Below are 6144 nucleotides of genomic sequence, written 5' to 3'. Positions count from 1 at the left end.
TTCTGGGATATGCTTATGATCTTCGAGTTTGTTCACGGCTAATTGGTGAAGTATTCTCTCAGATTTCGGCTGTCGCTTTACTGGAAACCTTCTTATATTAGCTAGATAGCTTTTATATAGTCCTGATATACGGTTAACGATCTTTTGCTTGATTTTGGAAACCCCTTTGGCTAACTCTTTGGATTCAAGATGTCTGACATTTCGCAAGCCCCCTCCCATAGACGATGTAGGTCTTGCAATAGGCGTATTCCGAAGGCCTCGGTAGATCCTCACACCGCTTGTTCTGACTGTAGGGACAGACCCTGTCAGTTAGAAAATCGATGTGAGGAATGCGCCGGACTTTCGGAACTGGAATTTGTCCGTCTTTTAAAATATTCAACTAAGTTAGAGAGAGGTAGAGTTAGGAGGAGTTCGTCTCACTCTTCACTGTTTTCCTCACCTCATGATCCCCTACCTTTTCCTACCCCTGTAGTGGCTACCCCCGAACCTACTGTTTGCCCTCCGCCTGATATGTCTGTTGTTTTGCGTGCTATTCAGGCCTTAGGCGATAAAGTAGAGTCAGTGGTAAGTGACCATAAGTCTCTGATGGCCGAAGTTAAGGAACTTAAGGTCAAGAGTGCAGTGGGTGGAATTAGTGCCAGTGCTGTGACGAGTGCTAGTGTCAGTGCAGTGCCAAGTGCTAGTGTCAGTGCCAGTGTGGTGCGTGAGGATACTTCTGTGCGAGCCAGTCGTCCTCCCAGTCCGGGACCTCTTGCAAGCTCCCAAGCCCAGGGGAGAAGCAATGTCGAAGGGCATAAGGGTTCGGCAGGCCTTGTTAGGCGCACAGAAGTATCCTCGGTGGTTGCGGGCGTGTCTTCCAAAGACCGTCACTCCCACCCGCAGACGATTGAGCCCGTCTTTTTCTCGTCCGCTGATCATCTGTCAGGGAAGAAACGTTGGTCTCAGGTCTCGAGACCACTTAAACGCAGAGTCCAGTCCGCGAGTGCTCAGCCAGGTTGCAGTCATTGGCTCAGCTCTGACTCGCCGCAGTCATCTGTCGACTGCACTCCGCCCAAGAGGAGTAAGGTTCTGCCACAACAGAGCTCGACTGTTAAGGCTTTACCTCAGCCTACTGTAGTTTCTGCCGACCCTAAGTGGACTCTACTACAGTCCATGCAAGCACAGCTTTCGGACTTGATGCGTGAGTGTCGAGCTGAGAGTGTTGCGCCTCCGCCTCCGCCTACACTCCCTCCGCCTGCGTTCGCTCCGCCTACGCTCGCTCCGCCTGCGCTTGCTCCGCCTGATCGCAGTACCACCTGCCAGGCGTACGATGTTGAGCCACAGTCTGAGTTTGCTGTTCCCAGTGGTGTTCAGCCTCCGCCTTCTTTAAGGCAACCTTTGCTATGGGATCAGGAGGATTATACCTCTCTTCCTCCTCCTCCCCTTGCTGCTCCACCAGTGGTGCAACTCTCGGCTGAGGTACAACAACCTCTCCCGTGCATGAGTCAGTCTCCTCAGCTCTCGCTGCAGCGAGCTCAACCATCCACAAGGCAAGCTCCACTACACCTTGGCCTTGCGCCTCAGGAGCCTCAGCTTGCGAGACATTTACCTTGTTCTGCGCAGCCTCAACCTCATCACGCTCCGCTCACACCACAGGAACAGGAACTTGCTACTCCGCTTCCACCAACCGCTCAGCAAGCGCAACTCTTGGGTTCAACCTCTCATGCTAGGAGTCAGCCTCCTCCACCCATGCGCCTTCCTTCTGCTTTGTCTGTTATTCAGCCTTTGCAGTCTGAGCCTCAGGTTCTCCCTCAACAGTTACTTGAAGAGGAAACCACTAATATTGTTCCTACTCGTTCTGACTCTGCTGTTCAGCATTCTTGTCCAATATCTTCGCTACACTCTGGTGATGAGGCGTCTGATGATGAGGAGGCACACCTGGATCCCTCGTCAGACGTGGATGAATCCAAGCCTTCTCCACAGTCTATTGACTTTCGTAAGGTCTTGGCTCTGCTTAGGGAGGTTTACCCAGACCACTTTGTCTCTGCTATTCCCCGCTCTCCGCCATCTGAGTTTTCGCTGGGCGTACAACAAGCTAAGTCCTCCTATACTAAGCTAGTCCTAGCAAGGTCCTCTAAGAGAGCATTAAGGATCTTAGGGGAGTGGCTGCAGACTAAGCAACACCTTGGCAAAACTTCTTTCATGTTCCCGCCGACTAAGCTCACTTCGAAAGCGAGCGTTTGGTATGCCACAGGAGAAGCACCAGGCTTGGGAGTACCTGCCTCTGCCCAGGCTGACTTCTCAAGTCTGGTAGACTCGCCTCGGAGAACTGCAATGAGGCGTTCTAAGGTTTGCTGGACCTTCTCAGACCTGGATCACTTACTGAAAGGACTGTTTAGAGCATTTGAGATGTTCAACTTTCTTGACTGGTGCCTGGGGGCCCTCAGCAAGAAGACCTCTCCTGCGGACAAGGATTCTGCCATGCTATTAATGTCCTGCATGGATAAGGCCATTAGGGATGGATCGGGTGAGCTTGCGTCGATGTTTGTATCAGGGGTTTTGAAGAAAAGGGAACAGCTGTGTACCTTCCTTTCCTCCAGCATTACACCTTGCCAAAGGTCACAACTCCTTTTTGCTCCGCTCTCGAAGTTCCTCTTCCCCGAAGAGCTGGTTAAGGACTTGTCTGCTGCCCTGATACAAAAGGACACACACGATCTTGTAGCCTCATCGGCTCGTAAGTCTAAGGTTGCTACCTCAGTCCCCAAGACTTATCGCTCCCCAGTGGTTGATACCCCTGCTACGAGGTTCATACCGCCCTTTCGTGGTAGAGCCCCCAGCCGAGGAAGCTCCCGTCCAGACTCTTACAGGAGCAAGTCCAGGAAAGGCTCCAGGACATCTAAAGGAAAAAACTGACTCTCCGCATCTCCAGACAGCAGTAGGAGCCAGACTCAAGATCTTCTGGCGAGCCTGGGAGAAGAGAGGTGCAGACGCCCAGTCTGTCAGTTGGCTGAGGAACGGTTACAGGATTCCATTCTGCCTCAAACCACCTCTGACCACATCGCCCATCAACCTCTCTCCCAACTACAAAGAAGAGGACAAGAGGCTAGCATTGCACCAGGAGGTGTCGCTACTTGTGCAGAAGAAGGCAGTGGTTATAGTCCGGGACCATCAATCCCCGGGCTTCTACAACCGTCTCTTTCTTGTGGCCAAGAAGACAGGGGGTTGGAGACCGGTGCTGGACGTCAGCGCGCTCAACGCGTATGTCACCAAGCAGACGTTCACGATGGAGACGACGAAGTCGGTCTTAGCAGCGGTCAGGCAGGAGGACTGGATGGTCTCGTTGGACTTGAAAGATGCCTACTTTCACGTTCCTATTCATCCGGACTCCCAACCTTTCCTGAGATTCGTTTTCGGAAAGGTTGTCTACCAATTCCAAGCCCTGTGTTTTGGCCTAAGCACAGCTCCTATGGTCTTTACTCATCTGATGAGGAATATAGCAAAATTCCTACACTTATCGGACATCAGAGCCTCCCTCTACTTAGACGACTGGCTGTTGAGAGCCTCCACGAGTCGTCGCTGTCTGGAGAATCTCAATTGGACTTTAGACTTAATCAGAGAACTGGGTCTATTAGTCAACATAGAAAAGTCTCAACTCATTCCCTCCCAATCCATTGTGTACCTGGGAATGGAGATTCGGAGTCAGGATTTTCGGGCTTTTCCATCGGCCCCCAGGATAAGCCAAGCCCTAGAGTGCATCATGAGCATGCTGAAGAGGAGCAGTTGCTCGGTGAGACAGTGGATGAGTCTCACAGGGACCCTTTCATCACTGGCCCTGTTCGTCGAGCTAGGGAGACTCCACCTCCGCCCTCTTCAATTCCATCTTGCAGCTCATTGGGACAAGGGTTCGACTCTCGAAGCAGTCTCTATCCCAATCACCCAAGAGATGAAGGCCACTCTCCTGTGGTGGAAGCACAACCTCCTTCTCAGGGAGGGTCTATCGTTGGCTATTCAGACCCCCAATCTTCATCTCTTCTCAGATGCATCGGACTCGGGCTGGGGTGCGACCTTGAACGGACGGGAATGCTCGGGAACGTGGAACGAAGAACAGGGATTACTCCACATCAACTGCAAGGAGCTACTAGCAGTTCATTTAGCCCTGTTGAACTTCAAGTCCCTCCTGCCAGGCAAAGTGGTGGAGGTGAACTCAGACAATACCACAGCCTTGGCTTACATCTCCAAGCAAGGAGGGACCCATTCGAGGAGCCTATACGAGATCGCAAGGGACCTCCTCATTTGGTCAAGAGGTCTAAACCTCACTCTGGTCACGAGGTTCATTCAGGGCGATATGAACGTCTCAGCAGATCGCCTAAGCAGAAGGAATCAGGTCATTCCCACGGAATGGACCCTCCACAAGAGTGTGTGCAACAGACTTTGGACCTTGTGGGGTCAACCTACCATAGATCTGTTTGCCACCTCCATAACCAAGAGACTTCCGCTGTACTGTTCCCCTGTTCCAGACCCTGCAGCAGTTCATGTGGATGCTTTTCTACTGAACTGGTCCCATCTCGACCTGTACGCATTCCCACCGTTCAAGATAATAAACAAAGTTCTGCAGAAATTCATCTCGCACGAAGAGACACGGCTGACGCTGGTTGCTCCCCTTTGGCCTGCAAGAGAATGGTTCACAGAGGTACTTCAATGGCTAGTCGACATCCCCAGGACTCTACCTCTAAGAGTGGACCTTCTACGTCAACCTCATGTAGACAGGTTGCACCCAAACCTCCACGCTCTTCGGCTGACTGCCTTCAGACTGTCGAAAGATTCGCTAGAGCTAGAGGCTTTTCGAAGGAGGCAGCCAGTGCGATTGCCAGAGCGAGAAGGGTTTCCACTCGTAGAGTCTACCAGTCTAAGTGGGAGGTCTTCCGAAGCTGGTGTAGAGCCAATTCAATATCCTCTACCAATACCTCTGTGACCCAAATAGCTGACTTCCTTCTACATCTTAGGAATGAGAGATCCCTTTCAGCCCCTACGATTAAAGGGTATAGGAGTATGTTGGCTTCAGTTCTCCGCCACAGAGGTTTGGACCTTTCTTCCAACAAGGACCTTCAAGACATTCTTAAGTCTTTTGAGACGTCTAAAGAGCGTCGTCTATCCACTCCAGGCTGGAACCTAGACGTAGTCTTAAGGTTCCTTATGTCACCTAGGTTCGAACCTCTCCAGTCAGCTTCCTTCAAGGACCTTACCCTCAAGACTCTTTTTCTCGTCTGCCTTGCAACAGCTAAGAGAGTCAGTGAGGTTCATGCCTTCAGCAAGAACATTGGTTTCACGACCGAGTCTGCAACATGTTCTTTTCAGCTCGGATTCCTAGCAAAGAACGAACTTCCTTCACGTCCTTGGCCTAGATCGTTTGAAATACCTAGCCTCTCCAACATGGTAGGTAACGAACTAGAGAGAGTTCTTTGCCCTGTCAGAGCTCTCAAATTTTATCTTAAGAGGTCTAAACCTCTTCGAGGACAGTCAGAAGCCTTATGGTGTGCCATCAAGAAACCTTCGAGGCCCATGTCCAAGAATGGGGTTTCATATTATATAAGGCTTCTGATTAGAGAAGCCCACTCTCACTTAAAGGAGGAAGACCTTGCATTGCTGAAGGTAAGGACCCACGAAGTAAGAGCCGTAGCTACTTCGATGGCCTTTAATAAAAACCGTTCTCTGCAGAGCATAATGGATGCAACCTATTGGAGGAGCAAGTCAGTGTTTGCATCATTTTATCTTAAAGATGTCCAATCTCTTTACGAGAACTGCTACACCCTGGGACCATTCGTAGCAGCGAGTGCAGTAGTAGGTGAGGGCTCAGCCACTACATTCCCTTAATCCCATAACCTTTTTTAACCTTTCTCTTGAATGCTTTTATTGTTGTTTTTATGGTTGTTACGGTAGGCTAAGAAGCCTTCCGCATCCTTTTGATTTGGCGGGTGGTCTATTCATTCTTGAGAAGCGCCTGGGTTAGAGGTTTTGTAGAGGTCCTTTAGTAGGGGTTGCAACCCCATATACTTTGGCACCTTTGGGTTGATTCAGCCTCCAAGAGGAACGCTGCGCTCAGTAAGGAAGACGAATTTAAAAAAGAGGCAGAGTAACGGTTCAATTCGACTTCCTTACCAGGTACTT

The sequence above is a fragment of the Palaemon carinicauda genome, chromosome 36, assembly GCF_036898095.1.
Source record: "Palaemon carinicauda isolate YSFRI2023 chromosome 36, ASM3689809v2, whole genome shotgun sequence".
NCBI lineage: Eukaryota > Metazoa > Arthropoda > Malacostraca > Decapoda > Palaemonidae > Palaemon > Palaemon carinicauda.
The sequence above is the reverse complement of the archived record's forward strand: the minus strand, read 5'-3'. Positions refer to the sequence as shown.